This window comes from Ascaphus truei, chromosome 4, assembly GCF_040206685.1.
Source record: "Ascaphus truei isolate aAscTru1 chromosome 4, aAscTru1.hap1, whole genome shotgun sequence".
NCBI classification, from domain to species: Eukaryota; Metazoa; Chordata; class Amphibia; order Anura; family Ascaphidae; genus Ascaphus; species Ascaphus truei.
Genome location: NC_134486.1, coordinates 301,562,293 through 301,579,792, shown reverse-complemented (window position 1 = coordinate 301,579,792; position 17,500 = coordinate 301,562,293). Strand labels below are relative to the sequence as shown.

General features: G+C 46.0%; 1 protein-coding gene across 3 annotated transcripts in view; it reads left to right on the top strand.

The window, feature by feature from the left end:
* The first annotated feature begins 12,614 nt into the window (after nt 1-12,614).
* The window catches only part of TBC1D32 (TBC1 domain family member 32), a 335,208-nt gene continuing 330,322 nt past the window's right edge, over nt 12,615-17,500 (top strand). For 2 of the 3 annotated variants that reach the window (XM_075597756.1, XM_075597753.1), the window contains exon 1: nt 12,615-12,704. The gene's annotated coding sequence lies outside the window, so the exon portion shown is untranslated. Of the gene's footprint in view, nt 12,728-17,500 lie in introns of all 3 variants that reach the window. The other variant, XM_075597754.1, reaches the window with a different exon arrangement.

Below are 17,500 nucleotides of genomic sequence, written 5' to 3'. Positions count from 1 at the left end.
GATTTTCCATCCAGCTGCCTGAGGTAATGGGAAGCTGTGGAACGGATCATTTGTAACTATTCCTGCACTTTCTGCTCTAAAATGGGGCAGAAAGCTGCCTAACATCTTTGGACTATGTCACAATATATATATATATATATATATATATATATATATATATATATATATATATATATATATATATATATATATATACACACACACACACGCACACATATACACACTATATTATATATATATATATATATATATATATATATATACACACTATATATATATATATATATACACTATATATATATATATATATATATATATATATATATATATATATATATATATATATATATATATAATCAAAAAATAAATAGATGATACCGTTCTGTGGCTAACGAAATGCTTTTATTTGTGCGAGCTTTCGAGATACACTGATCTCTTCTTCCGGTGATGTTACAATGAATGAAGCAAGCAAAAGCTATACTATAAACAGTGTCTATTGGAATGTTATCTGTGCTGGTCCTTCCCCCGGTGTGGATGTGTTTTATGGCTGGAGGTGTCAAAAGGTTCCTGAAAGCACATCCTGAAAACACATCCACACCGGGGGAAGGACCAGCACAGATAACATTCCAATAGACACTGTTTATAGTATAGCTTTTGCTTGCTTCATTCATTGTAACATCGCCGGAAGAAGAGATCAGTGTATCTCGAAAAAGCTCGCACAAATAAAAGCATTTCGTTAGCCACAGAACGGTATCATCTATTTATTTTTTGATTATTGAAGCTCGGCTAACACGGTACTCATACCTCTACATGTATATATATATATATATATATATATATATATATATATATATATATATTGTGACAGAAACCAGGGGATGGTAATAAATTCCATATATAGGGCTCCCAGGATACTGAACAGTTTCTATCCTGTTTGGCCTGGGAGTACAGCCTTATAATACATGCACTCCATCCCACAGTTTGGCAAGTGCTGGAACTGAGGGATGAGAGATCCAGACCAGAGTTTGTCTGCTGCCTGATTTCTGTCACCTGTCATGCTAATTAGAAATCAGGAATGTAAGACTGATTTCCTGTTTGCTCTCCCCCCTCTCACCAAGAGCCTGGAGGCTGGAAGGCTACTGAACTACAGAGGGGAGAAGCCTCTTTCCCAAACAGGTTCAATCTTTCTGTTCATTTGTCTAAGTCTGCAAAAGTACCTTGATTTGTTGTTGGAAGTGGAAAAGCCACTTCCACCCTGAGTTAGGGAAAAATCTAAGTTAAGTTATCGCTCAGGTGAGCAGCTTTTGTTTTGATGTGTTTCTGTTATATGCACTGTGGCAGTCTCAGTGCCTGGGACTGAATAAACCAGGCATAGCCTGTTTAAAGGAACATTACGTGACGCCTCATCATTTAACCTACCCTAGAAGACCGTGTTCTAACAGTCCCGGACAAACGGCGGAGCCCCGGAGTAAGCTGTTTGTCACATATGGTGGAGAATGCGGGCAGAACACTAAAAGGTCTGCGGGTTAAAGAACTTTAACAAGGGGAAAAAAAAGTTTTTTTTTCTCTCTCCAAACAAGATGGAAGACGTGGTGAGTGCGCTGGTACGCAATGTCGCTGTTCAGAAAGACGCGAATGAAGCCCAGCAAAAGATTAATGCAGCCCTGCAACAGGCGAATGAAACCCAGCAACAGCTGTTAATAGCCCAGCAAGAGACTAATGCAAACTAGCAACGGCTGTTAATAAACCAGCAAGAGACTAATGCAAACCAGCAACAGGCGAATGCAAACCAGCAAGAGACAAACCGCTTGCTGAGAGAGGAGCAACAACGGTTCGCCCAGGGCTTACAGCAGGAACTCGAGATCCTAAGGGGGACTATCAGTAACCTTCCACTGGCAGAGGGAGCCCCAGTCCCGAAAATGACCAGGGCAAGCCACTACCTTCAGAAGATGGGACCCTCGGATGATGTGGAAGCCTATCTTCTCACGTTTGAACGCACGGCACAGAGAGAGGGATGGCCAGAAGCTGAGTGGGCTGGTCTAATCGCACCCTTCCTAAGCGGCGAACCCCAGAAGGCTTACTTTGATCTAGAGCCAGCCGAAGCTAACGTCTATGCAAAATTGAAGTTCGAGATCCTCGCCCGCCTCGGCGTAACCACGGCTGTTTGTGCCCAAAGGTTTTACGCATGGTCCTTCACGATGGATAAAGCCACCCGAAGCCAGATGTATGACCTCATTCACCTCGCCCGGAAGTGGCTACAACCCGAGATCAACTCAGCAAGCCACATCGTGGAACGGTTGGTCATGGACCAGTTTTTGAGGAAACTTCCCTCTGGCCTACGCCGTTGGGTCAGTCGGAGTGACCCCCACAATGCGGATGAGCTTGTGGCCCTCGTAGAAAGGTACACTGCAGCAGAAGAACACCCGCAACCCACAGTCGTGAAGCAACCCCACTACCTGAGGTTCCAGGACTCTTCCAGAGACGGTAAAAGGGTACCGGGGTTAAGGGGCGCTGAAGAGCGGCGACCACCTTCACGCAGCACCAGCAACAGTGGCTCGCACACTAAGGGCAATAGCCCACATGGGGAGCCGGGGAAAGGCCCTAAGCGGGACACAGACTATGTACCTAAATGTGTAAATTGTTATGAGAGGGGCCACACAGCAAAAATCTGCCCACTAAATGATGAACCCATGCAATGCAACAGCGTGGAACCTTATTCGGTGTGGTCCCAATGTATGGGCCCTAGCCCAGAGGACCCCTTGAATAACCATCTGTGGGCATTTGTAAAGGTTAATGGTAAGAGGGTTCGGGCACTTCTTGACTCTGGGAGCATGGTCACACTAGTGTCCGAATACCTGTTGCCCGTTAAGAAGAAACAGGTAAACAGTTCACAAAGAGTGGCAGTTTGTTGTATACATGGGGATAATCATGAATATTCCACTGTTGATGTTTTTTTTTAAACAGAGTTTGGTTCTTTAGATTTCAAGGTGGGTATTGTACCCAAACTGGCACATGATGTGTTAATAGGGACCGACTTTCCCCATTTTCTAAAAATGTGGTCCCCCGCTCAGAATAGCGCCCAGAGTTCAATAGCGGACCATAACGAAGTATTAGAAGAAACAAATCCTTTCCCTTTTTCAGAAATGGATGTTGACGAGGGCCCAAATAAAAAGGGGGAAAAGGAGGAGTGCTGTAAAATTCCCTTCCCCATCACTACTTTGGTAGGGAATACCCCAAATCAAGATGTTGATCAGGCACTTACCACCCCAGAACCGGATAAGACCCTCGCTGACCTAGAGGTCAGTCCTGGGAGTTTTAAGAAGGCCCAGTGGGAGGACCCCACATTAGCGGTAGCAAGGGGAAATATACGGGACCAGAATAGTACTCCTGGCCAACCAGATAGGTCACTTGCTTACCCCTACTTCGAGGTAGAGAACGACCTAGTATATCAGGTTGATAAAAGGAAATCAGTTACAACTAAACAATTGTTGGTACCACGGACATTCCGTAACGTAGTATTACACCTCGCACATAGTCATCCATTGGGGGGACACCTAGGGGTGGAAAAGACAAAAGAAAAGGTTCTCCGAAGCTTCTATTGGCCTGGGGTTCTGGCAGAAATTACGAATGATTGCTCCTCATGCCCAGAATGTCAGATCACCGCCCCGTTCAAAGCGTACCGCAGCCCATTGGTACCCCTTCCCATAATAGAGGTACCATTTGACCGGATTGCTATGGATCTAGTAGGACCCCTAATAAAGTCTGCTAGGGGACATCAGCATATATTGGTAATATTAGATTATGCCACCCGATATCCGGAGGCAGTTCCCCTACGTAGCACCTCTGCTAAAAACATAGCAAAAGAGTTAGTAGTTCTGTTTTCCCGGGTCGGAATTCCTAAAGAGATTTTATCTGACCAGGGAAGACCATTTATGTCCCAAGTAACAAAAGAGCTATGTAAACTCCTAAAAATCAAGCATCTCAGAACCTCAGTCTATCATCCACAAACAGATGGTTTAGTGGAAAAGTTCAATAAAACCTTAAAGAGCATGTTACGCCGGGCGGTTGATAAGGATGGGAAAAACTGGGATTGTTTGTTACCATACCTGTTATTTGCCATTAGGGAAGTTCCCCAATCATCCACAGGTTTCTCCCCGTTTGAACTATTGTATGGCCGACACCCAAGGGGCTTACTGGATATAGCCAAAGAGACTTGGGAACACGAGGTTACCCCTTACAGAAGTGTAATAGAGCATGTTGCCCAGATGCAGGACCGCATTACTGCAGTCCTACCCACAGTGAGGGAACACATGGAGAAAGCTCAAGAAGCACAGAGGAATACGTATAATAAGGGTGCTAGGGTCAGATTTTTTTTTCCAGGTGATAGGGTACTAGTTCTGGTTCCCACCGTGGAGAGTAAATTCCTTGCTAAATGGCATGGGCCATATGAGGTCTTGGAAAGAGTGGGAGAAGTAAATTATAAGGTAAGACAGCCAGGTAGGAGGAAACCTGAGCAAATTTACCATATAAACCTAATCAAGCCCTGGAAAGATAGAGAGGTCTTGTTAACCCTAGTACCCCTTGGTCCGTCAGAGAATCAAGAAACTGACCCAGAGGTTAGCATAGCTGTAACCCTGTCCGTACATCAGAAACGAGAGGTCCAGAATTTAGTGAGAAGAAACAAAGAAGTCTTCTCTACACAGCCAGGTAGAACTAGCGTAATTGAACATGACCTAGTCTCTGAACCGGGGGTCCGAGTTAACCTTAAACCATACCGAATCCCAGAGGCCAAGAGAGAGGCTATAAGTTTAGAGGTTAAAAAAAATGCTAAAACTAGGCGTAATTGAGGAATCCCAAAGTGGGTGGAACAGCCCTATAGTTTTAGTCCCAAAGCCAGACGGTACAACAAGGTTTTGTAATGACTACCGGAAACTAAACGCGGTGTCAAAATTTGATACTTATCCTATGCCCAGGGTGGATGAACTTGTAGAGAGACTGGGCAAAGCCCGATATCTCACAACCCTAGACCTAACAAAAGGGTACTGGCAGGTTCCCCTCACAGAAAGGGCAAAAGAAAAAACAGCCTTCTCAACCCCAGACGGCCTCTTTCAGTATAAGGTGCTGCCTTTTGGCTTACATGGAGCTCCCGCCCCATTCCAAAGAATGATGGATAAAATTTTAAAACCACATGCTCGGTATGCTGCCGCCTACCTAGATGATGTGGTAATCCATAGTGAAGATTGGCAGTCCCACCTTCCAAAGGTCCAAGCTGTGCTCGATGCAGTTCGGTCAGCCGGACTAACTGCTAACCCCCCTAAATGCACTATTGGTCTGGAGGAGGCCAAGTATCTGGGGTATTCTATTGGTAGAGGGTTACTCAAAACACAAACACTCAAAGTAGAGGCGATACAAAATTGGCCAAGGCCAGTTACAAAAAAACAAGTAAGGACCTTTTTGGGGTTAATTGGCTACTATAGAAGGTTTATTCCCAATTTTGCAACTAAGGCAACCCCACTAACCGACCTCACAAAAGCAAGAGGACCGCTAATGGTAAAGTGGTCCCCCGAAACAGAACATGCCTTTAGAAGCCTGAAAGAAGCTCTCTGTGCCAACCAGTGTTGGTCACACCTGACTTCTCCAAAGAGTTTGTCGTCCAAACCGATGCATCTGAGGTAGGGCTGGAGGCGGTACTCTCCCAGGAGTCTCAAGGTGAGGAGAACCCCATCCTTTATTTAAGTAGGAAACTAAATCCCCAGGAGAAAAATTACTCCATAGTAGAGAGTGTCTCGCAATAAAGTGGGCTGTAGAGACGCTCAAATACTACCTGTTGGGGAGAAAATTCCGGTTGGTCACAGATCATGCACCCCTTACCTGGATGTGTCAAAATAGGGAAAAGAATGCTAGAGTGACCAGGTGGTTCCTAAGCCTACAACCCTTTACATTTTCTGTGGAACACAGGTCAGGGCACAAACATGGCAATGCTGACGGGTTGTCAAGGATGCACTCCCTAATATCCATGGTCGCTCATCCCTCGAGGTCTGAGCTGGGGGGGAGGATATGTGACAGAAACCAGGGGTGGTAATAAATTCCATATATAGGGCTCCCAGGATACTGAACAGTTTCTATCCTGTTTGGCCTGGGAGTACAGCCTTATAATACATGCACTCCATCCCACAGTTTGGCAAGCGCTGGAACTGAGGGATGAGAGATCCAGACCAGAGTTTGTCTGCTGCCTGATTTCTGTCACCTGTCATGCTAATTAGAAATCAGGTATGTAAGACTGATTTCCTGTTTGCTCTCCCCCCTCTCACCAAGAGCCTGGAGGCTGGAAGGCTGCTGAACTACAGAGGGGAGAAGCCTCTTTCCCAAACAGGTTCAATCTTTCTGTTCATTTGTCTAAGTCTGCAAAAGTACCTTGTTTTGTTGTTGGAAGTGGAAAAGCCACTTCCACCCTGAGTTAGGGAAAAATCTAAGTTAAGTTATCGCTCAGGTGAGCAGCTTTTGTTTTGATGTGTTTCTGTTATATGCACTGTGGCAGTCTCAGTGCCTGGGACTGAATAAACCAGGCATAGCCTGTTTAAAGGAACATTACGTGACGCCTCATCATTTAACCTACCCTAGAAGACCGTGTTCTAACAGTCCCGGACAAACGGCGGAGCCCCGGAGTAAGCTGTTTGTCACAATATATATATATAAATTGTATTGTTGAAACGTAATCTTTTATTAGGGAGTTTTTTTTCTACTTTTGGTATAATTAATATAACAATTCACGGATTTTACAATTTGCTTACTGAGTGCATCGTTTTTCAGAATGATTTGTTGCCATAATTCTCTGGGTGGTATTTTTTGTCGATAAATAATATGTTATAGAATTTATTTCATAGTTACATAGTAGATGAGGTTGAAAAAAGACATAGGTCCATCAAGTTCAACCTATGCTAAATTTAGACAACAGATACTTTATCCTATATCTATACTTACTTATTGATCCAGAGGAAGGCAAACAAAAAACCCCATTAAGGGGAAACATTAATTCCTTCCTGACTCCAAGAATTTCGGATACAGTATTTCAATTAATTCATACTGGCATAAAAGGAAGATTATATAGACATCATGTTGATTGTTTGGCTCTGAGGCAGATTCATCCCGGGAAATAATCAATATGTGAATTTGAAATTTGATGACTAAAAAGAAGAGAGTTTTCAAGTGCTAGATGTATTTTCATTGTGTGTTTAGGGTCATATTTTCTAAACTGTGCTAAGTTTCAACGCACATTCAATTGAATGGACCATATTAGTGTGTTTTAGTAATTCACAAGCTTTCCATTTCTGGCATGAAAGAAAATACCACAACGTTTAGGCGTTTGGTAATGCTGTCATTTGCAGTGCTTTTCCCTCTGCAATTGGCTATCTTTAAATGAGCATTGACCTAATTTAAAAAATGCCATATTCCTGGTAAAACCACAAGCTTCTATTTCACATATACTGCATTGTGATACCATTTAAAGTTTGAAAAGTGCATACCTCCTGAATGAGAAAGCTTTTGTAATTTAGTCAAATATAATCTAGGCTTTTTGCCATCCCATAAAACAAATGCTCTGCTGCTGTATCTTCTGCACAACCTTTTAAGTAAATTAAATAATGTTGGCAAGGGGTATATTCAAAATGCAATTAAACTAGGGTACCACATTTATTTTAATTGTATTCCCTTTGCCCCAAAGCAACAATTGTAATTCAAACAATCAATCCAAATCTTGTTTTATATTACCTATTAATGGATTAAGATTATGATCTATTATTCTTTTAAGAACTATATTTATGTGCATTTCTTAATATTGCAGATGCTGCAACTACTGGACGAGTAGGTCAGCCATTTAATTGAGTTGTATAACATATTTGATAGGTACAAGTAACAGGTCATCTTTAGAGAAATAGGCTTTGTCTCTCTGTAAAGATTTACAAGCTACAAAAGGTCACCATTGAAACATTGTCATTCAGCAACTTCTCTTATATACTCTGCTGTTTACGCCAAATGTCCCAGATGAGGTACTTATCACGTTCACAAAAACAGCAGGAGGATATCGATCAACTAACTAAAATGATCTTTATTGATAAACAAAAATCTGTGACTGACAAATGAGTGCAGAACGGTGAACCTGACAATAAATACTGAAAACAAAGAGCACAAATAAATAAGATCGCAGCTCACTTAGGGAGCATGCCATTATTGTAATAAAATGTCAAATGTATTCATTTCAAACACATTAAACAAATACTACCTACTGTACATAAATAAATACACCTAAAAAGTGAGGTGAGTAGGGAAGTGTTAGTGTGTGACTAAGTGCTTCAACAATACTGTACATAGATTAAAGTCACACACATTCTATGATTAGTTTATTCAGTATAGGTCAAACCTATGTAGGATAGTGTGGGTCCTGACAAGTAATCTAGATTGGTGTTGAAAAACACTGTACCATTTAAAGGGACCAACACCTGCTCTAATGCCTACACTAATCTCAGGTGGGCTACACCTGAGCTACACCCTGCCTCGGCCTATCACCGGTCCACGTATGTCTGACCACTTCTCCTCTCCTCTCTCTCATTGGATCCCACCGATATTTAGGGTCACTCTGAACTCTGGTTGTTGCTGAGCATAGACCTTTCTATGCACCGTGCTCATTTGCAGACTGAATACCTTCTTGTCGGTATCCGTATTCCTGTTGTGACCCTGCTTGTGCCCGTCCTGTCTCTTCTTGTTGCCTTGAACCACGGCTTAACAGACTTCTATGCTCTCTACTCCACGACCATGGCTTATGAACCTCGACCATTCTACGCTCTCTATTCCACGACTACGGTTTACAGACCTCGACCATTCTACACTCTCCAACCCCGGACCATAGGCAAGTACACGCTACCCTCTCCACTCTCCTACCCTGACCCAGATTCACGTTCACGACCCTGCAATCCGGACCCATCCCCGTGGCTTAGGGCTGTGGTTATATATCTTCCCCACCTCAGCCCGTGGAACAGTCCAGGTTGTAGTGAGAATCCGTGACATACCCCCAGGAGTTAGTCTATCCTTAGAACTGAACTCAATTCTAGTGATTAATCCTAATCCAATTGGAGGATACATATCTGAGAGATATATACCTCTCTTTGGCGTCTTTACTAGCACATCTGTTTTTGTATTAATATATGTGTGTGTAGGTGTTTGTATACCTAATTTCATTTTATATTTTGAGTTCAATAAAGTATATTTTTAACTACGTACATATACCCATCAATAGTAGGGGCTATCTACGTTTTCATATGAACTGCTAATCACTATCTCTAATATCTCGTTATGTGACCAGTCTTGTTCAATTGTATATACTATCCCTACATATAGAAGAGTGCACTATAAGGGGTTCTTGGGGTTTTGCTGCAGTCTCTGCGACAATTACTCCACACTCTCTTTCGCTACTATTTAAAACTGTATATTAATTTGCAGGAGCATATGCTGATCAACTAGCAAATAAGTGTTAGTATTTATATTATTTTGTATTATCTGACTTTAGCATTAGGAACTAGTTAAGATTATTGTATAACATTGTAATGTATCCTAATGTATACAGGTAACATTTATTATGGCCAGACAAAAGATATAACTACATTATTAATGATCAAAATATACAGTATTAGCAAACTCAAAATTCAAAGTATATGTATATGTGTTGCCATGCCTGGAATGGCTACCTGTCTACCCTCCATGACATGCAAGTCCTGATAAGTGCAAGCATTGTCAGGCTCAATCCTGGGTTGTCCCCACACAGGCAGCTTCCTTGAGTGACGGGGGTGGAGGTGGTTCAGGGTTTGTGTTCTGCCCAATCCTGGGCTCAGACCTTGTACCTTCCCACTCTGTACTAGGGAAGCTGTAACACTAAATTGACCGAGTGTGTGTTGTCTCGCCCTCTGGGTGGGACAACAACCTGCAGTCCCATAAAGGGGTTGTGGAAAAGGACATGGCAGCTGGAAAGGCCTCAAGCCTCAGAGCTGACCCAGGGACCATCCAGAGAGAAGTCTTTAATCGGTATATATCTATTGTATGCTGGTTGCTGAAAAAATGATGTTCCTGTTCAACTATACTCTGGCCTCTGAGTCTGCAGTCTATCAGAGAGAGTATGAGGGAGTTCTTCCGAAGGGACTGCCTCCAGCACTCCTGGAGTCTGCGAAAGACGGAGGCACTGACATGTAGAGAAGGAATTATGCAATTACCGCAAAAGCCTGTCCTGTTTCCCCAACATCGGCGGAACCTCAGCTTTCCTACAAGCCAACAGGTATTATGCACCACTACACACCTGGTAGCGATACCATCTCCCATAGGGTGGGGGAAAGAGGGATATATATATATAAACTAACACAAACAAAGAATAGCGCTGATGGGTGTGAATGTAAATAAGTGATAAGATTGTTGTGCTAAAATCTAAATATTGTGATGAAACCAAGTTAAAAAGGTGCAATATCAAAACAAACAATAATGCTTATAAATCAAACCAATCACGTGAATAAATCAGATAAATAGTCCAGTTCAGAGAACAGTCTGTATGGAGGAGGTCTGGCTTCTTTTCGTAACCCTGCCTGATTACAAATACCTAAAAAAAAAAAAAACAAGAGAAGCGCTAGATCCATAGCATAATACTGTAAAATTTATGAAACTTTATTCAAACATGGAGTAGTCATCAGAACCTATACTCACATGTGGGTAAAAAACACAATTATTTGAGACAATCTGTAATTGCAGGTAGACGCCGGTGTGACAAATAGGCAGGTAGCCCAGGGCATTTGGTCAAATGCACCAGGTGTAAGGGATATAAGGAGTATTGGATCAGTCTCTAACAGTCAACAAGGTACCTCTCAATGGGGCCAGTCCCAGCTGTGCCGTAGCGCTGCTCTCAACAGCTGTGTAGTGCACTTAGCGGTATGCCCCTGCTACAGATATTGCCTCCTCAATCAGGCTCTCCACGAGGTGTCCAAACAACCTGTACTAGGATTAGTCAGCCGCAAGTAATGGCGGCGCCACGAGGGATGGAAGTAGCAGGGAAGTGTAGTGTTTCCTGGTGCTTGCGTCTCAGACCTCAGTCCTGGGCAGACCCCGCCTGTCATCCGGGCATCACTGCGTAATGATGTCACACGTCCTAAGCGTTTCGTCACAGTTAGTGACGATCTCAAGGATACTTGGTCTGCTCGCGCTCAGCACGATGAAACAGTGCTACAATGTGTTTGTCCAACGTGAGCACACGCATGCACGTGCCCGTGAGGGCACTGCGCTCAGCTGCTTGCAGAGACAAGTAAATTTGTTTCTGGCGCGTCATGTGAGAGGTTCACCCAATGAGGGTGAACCACTTCCGTGCTGTCAAGACCGCGCCCCTCCCCTCCCCCCCGAGCGCGCAACTGACTGGCCACAAATCTCGCAAGGAAAATGAGTATTTCCACTACTAGTGATTAGTGGTCACATTAGGGCTTGTACATAGTAGACACACGCGACCGAGCGTGTGACGTCACGTGCGCCTGCAGCACCGGCGATCCATGGTTTGTGGGGTCTGGAGGAGGAGACGTGACCGACAGCATCTTCAATTCAATGCTTGGGGTTTGCCCGTGACGTCACGTGAGCGATTCGCTCTCATTGGCTGAACTGCGCACGTGACCCAGCCGGTCGCACTGTCATCTTAACTCTATGCCCAGGACATACTTGAAAACGAGGGGTAACTCTCAATGTATTACTTCCTGGTAAAACATTTTATAAATAAGTTATGCTCTGTGGCCGTACGTATTGCCTTACAGGTTTTTGTGTGAAGTGTGTGCGACATCCCTCGCGCCGCCACGCTGCAGCCTCAATCTTTTGTGCAGATTCTGCTCCGTATTGCTTTGGGAATCAGACATAGGGTCAGTGGAGTTCATTAGACATTAGTGCACCTTCCCTTCCTCCATGTGGTTGTTTCCCTTCATCCCCTTGCTTTTAAGGGTGTGTATTTTCGGATTCCCCACCCACCAGACATTCGCACATTGGTCCCACTCACATTATACTTAGGCCACCATGCTGGTCATGCTAGTCTAATTAAACCATAACATATGGCATATGAGTTGTTTGATGTTTGTTGTTTAAATGTGATCCCTATTACTGTATTAATAAATTGATTTTAATATATATTCATCATCACAATTCAATTGTTTGGGACGTGCCTAGTCGCATTTACTGTGGCCCTTTATTTAGCGCTTTGTAGGTTGTGACATGGCCCCACACGGGGTTATTTTTCCCACACGCTTTACTAAATGAGCAACGAGTCCACGCTGCTGGGATCCTCCTATTGTCTCCCCACCAGTGGTTGGGTTCTTTTGACAACAGTTTTTTGTTCTACAATTATTATAGTCTCATGTTCTCTAGATTGTTAACAAAAATATATATAATTATTGGACCTTTAACACGGCCCGTGTCACACACAGTAAGGCGCTTCTGGGGTACGTCCCTCTGAGTGTAACTGCAGTAGCAGAGGAGTCAGCCAGAGAGAGCAAATTTGTCCCGGCCGAGTTCCTGTAGTCAGATGACATCACTGGGGGTGTGGATGCAAATGTCACATGACCAAAGCCACCAGCGTCCCAGCAACAGCGCAACGTGCATAGACAAGGACATGGGGACCCCCGTGTGACAGCGCGTATTACGTCACAGTGAGTGAATGTCTTATTACCGGGTCCGTGTATTATTATTATTACACCGGGCTGCGTGATATTCCCTTCGTGCTTCCTTAACCCTCAAGTGCATGTGGCAGCGAAAGGATCGAGTGATTTGCCTGGCTGAGTGTGTTATACTCCGGTTAAAGCTGTGTGTTTTTCTCTGGAGCACAACCCTTCGGGGGTAGCTGCGTGTCCATGCAAATATACTTTTTCCTGCCCTATCATTTATATAGTTACATTTGTTTTTAGATACCCAGCCTCCGCTAAATGCCGTATATAAGCAATGTTTAGGGACATCACCTGAGGTATTAGTAGGTCAGGGAGCAGCAGCCCATGTTAGGAAGAGTATGGGAAGGGCAGGAATGTATCCAGGGAACAATATAAATGAGATCTGTGAACACAAAGTGTAACCGAGGATTCGGACGCTGTAGTTGTTGCTATGGCAATTAGTGCGATTCATTTCTTCAACCTGCTCCACGATGTCACAGTAATGGGAGTTGCTAATCTCCTCCTCTTCCCTCTGCTCTTGGTCTGTTCTGTGTGACTAAAAGTAGCATGACCATAGCAGCTCTACCATGGCTGCTACAGTAGTGTGCTTTATTTTTTATTGGGATTTGAAGGTGTCTGGGTAGTTGCCTCTATTGCTGTAAAGAATTTTGTCTCATAATTGGAAATCCATGTTTTGTAAATAAAACATTGTAAAAACTTACAGAAAGTATAATGGTGCAATGTTCATTGTGCTCTCTGTTAACATATGGATGTATTAACTTCTAGTTCGTCTAAATTATTTTTGAGAAACCATTTGGGTTAATTCACGTTTGCGCAAAAAAAAAAAAGTAAAATGGTTCCTGACGTTTTTGCAGCAACAATTTAAAACGTTTGTTAGCCAGTCAAAGTGAACATTTCAGCCGTAAATATTTTTTTTTAGTTGTCATTACCAGAAGGACTTGTCTTTCTTTTGTTGTTGTTTATTTGATTGCAGTACTAAGCAGCTACAAACAAAACCAAACATATTTCATTTCAAATTTCCCGATCACTTTACCCTGTCTTGAGATATTTTTTATTTTGTCACATTGTTATGGTGTGTGTGTGCGTATATATATATATATATATATATATATATATATATATATATATATATCTCTCATACGATACCGGTTGCAATACGACATCAAGGGACAGCACGCAGGTAAGTAAATCATGAATTATCTATATCTGAAAGAAGACACATATAGAAAATTCATGATTTACTTACCTGCGTGCTGTCCCTTGATGTCGTGTTGCAACCGGTATCGTATGGTCTGTTATTTATGGGATAAGCACCAAAACTTATTTACTTGCATATGGTGTGCCGGCTGTGCATTGGATGTTTACAAGATGTGCAGGTGATGCTCGGTGTCTCGTATTTACCTTGTTTCTCAGGGTACTGGCATTTGTGCAGGGCTGGTATGGTAAGCATTAGAGAAGATGATAGAGGGCGCCAGGAACTCTTAACTTTTAGGCCTCGTCCAGTCAGAGCGAGTGCGTTCTCGCTCGAGCGCCGTGTCGTGAGAGCAGGGGCGATTAGTGTCCAGTGTAGTTTGTGCCCGTGATGTCACGTGAGCGGTTTGCCCTCATTGGCTGAACTGCGCACGTGACCAGGGCAAGCGCAACAAATTCAAAATAATTTGTCTCGGCAAGCAGCTGAGCACGGAGCCCGCACTCAGGACAAACACATTGTCGCAATGTGTTTGCGCTGAGCACGCACACTCAGCTTCACCCTGGACGCAACCTTACAGGACACGTACAAACTTCTTCCTTGGAGTTCTCTTGCAGCATTCCTCAAAGAGGCACATTCTCTCTCTTTGTTGTCATTATATTTGGCAATCCAATGCCTGGATGATGGCTGTTCCTATTGTAGCGATGTTTCCCCCACCCTCTGGGAGATTTCACTACTACATAGTGTGTTGCATACCTGCTAGTTTACAGTAGATCTGAGTCTCCTTCGGTGTTTTGGAGGAGAACAGGACAGGCTTCTGGGGTAGAATCTGATTTTGTCTCTCGCGGTGTCAGCGCCTCCAACTTTTGCAGGCCCCAGGGATGTGGAGGCAATCCCTGCAGGAGAACTTACTTCCACTCCCCCTGATAGATTGCAGTCTCAGGCAAGATGATATATTTCAAGTAGGATCACTTTTTATTTATTTAGTGCAGTGGCAGATCTTACAGCATACACAGCTCACTTCTTGGGGATTCACCATCAGGATGTTCCCTGGACGTCCAATCCAGGCCAAGGCCACCTGAAGCAGTCCATGCTCTTCCCTTACTCCCTAGTGGAGTAAAGTGTATAGTCTCCTCCTCCACTTACCTAGGGGAGGGAGTACAAACTTGGCAGAGCCCTGCACAATTGTTAGAGTAGACAAGCCTCTCTCAAGGAGGTAGAGGCACTGACTCAATTTAGCAGTTAACTCCTTAAGTACAAGGAAAGTACGTACCAGGTCTGAGTCCATGATTGGACAACACAGGCCAAGTCCCAACACCTCCCCTGTCAATCAAAGAAGCTACTATGAGTGGGGAAAACCCATGATACTCCTGGCAGGCCTGCTCTTACCAGGGCTTACTGCCAGGAAGGGCAGATTAGTAGCCAAGGAAACCAGCTTGGCTACACTACCACCACTTGGATCTCTAGGAAGGGTGCTCTCTTTCATGAAGAATTCACCCTATCACCTCTGACAGAACTAAGGACTCTTACCCACTAGTCATTATAAGGTGATACTCCAAGGCCCTGACTAAGGAACCTCCTGTGGAGTACCTGTCTATCCCCTCTTGTGGGTTGAGCACGCCTCAGGGCCATATAGATGGATCCTTGTATGTAAGAGTGACACTTTCCCGAAACTAGAAAATAACAAAGGGGGTCCTGATACTAACGCACATAGTTACAGACTCACAAGACTTGCACTATTAACGAGATCCCCCCTCTGCTCTCTCTCCCCCCTCTGCTCTCTCTCCCCCCCTCTGCTCTCTCTCCCCCCTCTGCTCTCTCTCCCCCCTCTGCTCTCTCTCCCCCCTCTGCTCTCTCTCCCCCCCTCTGCTCTCTCTCCCCCCTCTGCTCTCTCTCTCGCCCCCTCTGCGCTCTCTCTCTCGCCCCCCCTCTGCTCTCTCTCTCTCTCGCCCCCCCTCTGCTCTCTCTCTCTCTCTCTCTCGCCCCCCCTCTGCGCTCTCTCTCTCTCTCTCTCGCTCCCCCTCTGCGCTCTCTCTCTCTCTCTCGCTCCCCCTCTGCGCTCTCTCTCTCTCTCTCGCTCCCCCTCTGCGCTCTCTCTCTCGCTCCCCCTCTGCTCTCTCTCTCTCTCTCTCCCCCCCTCTGCTCTCTCTCTCTCGCCCCCCCTCTGCTCTCTCTCTCGCCCCCCTCTGCTCTCTCTCTCGCCCCCTCTGCTCTCTCTCTCGCCCCCCTCTGCTCTCTCTCGCCCCCCTCTGCTCTCTCTCTCTCGCCCCCCTCTGCTCTCTCTCTCTCTCGCCCCCTCTGCTCTCTCTCGCCCCCCCCTCTGCTCTCTCTCTCGCCCCCCCTCTGCTCTCTCTCTCTCTCTCTCTCGCCCCCTCTCTGCTCTCTCTCTCTCTCTCTCTCTCTCTCTCTCGCCCCCCCCCTCTGCTCTCTCTCTCTCTCTCTCGCCCCCCCTCTGCTCTCTCCTCTCTCTCTCGCCCCCCCCTCTGCTCTCTCTCTCTCTCTCTCTCTCGCCCCCCCCTCTGCTCTCTCTCTCTCTCTCTCTCTCGCCCCCCCGCCCCCCCTCTGCTCTCTCTCTCTCTCGCCCCCCCTCTGCTCTCTCTCTCTCTCTCTCTCGCCCCCCCCTCTGCTCTCTCTCTCTCTCTCTCTCTCTCGCCCCCCCCCTCTGCTCTCTCTCTCTCTCTCTCTCTCGCCCCCCCTCTGCTCTCTCTCTCTCGCCCCCTCTGCTCTCTCCTCTCGCCCCCCTCTGCTCTCTCTCTCTCGCCCCCTCTGCTCTCTCTCTCTCTCTCTCTCGCCCCCCCTCTGCTCTCTCTCTCTCGCCCCCCCCTCTGCTCTCTCTCTCTCTCTCGCCCCCCCTCTGCTCTCTCTCTCTCTCTCGCCCCCCCTCTGCTCTCTCTCTCTTGCCCCCCCTCTGCTCTCTCTCTCTTGCCCCCCCTCTGCTCTCTCTCTCTTGCCCCCCCCTCTGCTCTCTCTCTCTCGCCCCCTCTGCTCTCTCTCTCTCGCCCCCCCTCTGCGCCCCCCTTTCTGCGCTCTCGCTCTCTCTCTCTCGCCCCCCTCTTCTCTCTCTCTCTCGCCCCCCTCTGCTCTCTCTCTCGCCCCCCTCTGCCCTCTCTCTCTCTCTCGCCCCCCCTCTGCTCTCTCTCATCCCTCTGCTCTCTCTCTCTCTCTCTCGCCCCCCTCTGCTCTCTCTCTCTCGCCCCCCCTCTGCTCTCTCTCTCTCTAGCCCCCCCTCTGCTCTCTCTCTCTCTCTAGCCCCCCCTCTGCTCTCTCTCTCTCTCGCCCCCCCTCTGCTCTCTCTCTCTCGCCCCCCCCCCTGCTCTCTCTCTTGCCCCCCCTCTGCTCTCTCTCTCTCTCTCTTGCCCCCCCTTTGCTCTCTCTCTCTCGCCCCCCCCTCTGCTCTTTCTCTCTCGCCCCCCCTCTGCTCTCTCTCTCTCCCCCCCCCTCTGCTCTCTCTCGCCCCCCCTCTGCGCTCTCGCTCTCTCGCCCCCCCCTCTGCTCTCTCTCGCCCCCTCTCTCGCCCCCCCCTCTGCTCTCTCTCTCTCTCGCCCCCCTCTCTCGCCCCCCCCCTCTGCTCTCTCTCTCAATCGCCCCCCCC